Below are 662 nucleotides of genomic sequence, written 5' to 3' on the forward strand. Positions count from 1 at the left end.
GTGCAGCGMAGCGGGGCGGTGGGAGCGGTGCTGGGAGCCAGCTGGGCGCGGGGCACGTCTGCCGGCGAGCAAACGGGGTGGAAACAGCTCCCGCTACCCCGCGCCGGCGCTGGGTGCCGGGATGCTCTCGTTGTCAGGCTGTTCGCGTTCAGCTGGAGCCGAGAGCGAGCCGTGCCGGGAATGATGGCGAACAGCCCTTTGCTCGGCTTAGCAAACATCTAAAATAACCCTCAAAACCTCCYGTGGGTGGGGGTGAAGCTGTATTTGCAGAGGAGGAAGCGTGGGGCAGGGACGTGGCTCGCCGCGAGCGCGGAGCAGCTCGGGAGCGGAGCTGAGAGCAGAAATCAGACACTCTTGCCCTTAAAATCAGGCAGAAAACACAGGAGTTTTCTGCTACCCGTGTCCCGCTTTCCGTCAGACGGCCCCAGTCTCCCCGTGGGCTTTGCCGGGTGCCGGCGAAGGGCTCCGTGCCCGGCGCGCCCGGCCCCGGATGCCTGCAGGCAGCAAGCGGAGTCGCATTTCGGGGACTCCGCGGGGTCCCCGGGGCGGAGGTGTGGGAGCGGGGCCGGGGTTGCGGCTCCGTGGGGACGGGAGCTCCCCGGAGAGCCGCGGCTGCGGGCGGCCGGCCGGGGCGTCGTGCCGGCGCAGCCCGGGCCACGCGG

Source organism: Rhea americana, unplaced genomic scaffold (assembly GCF_003343005.1).
Source record: "Rhea americana isolate MKP2758 unplaced genomic scaffold, rheAme1 scaffold_341, whole genome shotgun sequence".
Classification (NCBI taxonomy): domain Eukaryota; kingdom Metazoa; phylum Chordata; class Aves; order Rheiformes; family Rheidae; genus Rhea; species Rhea americana.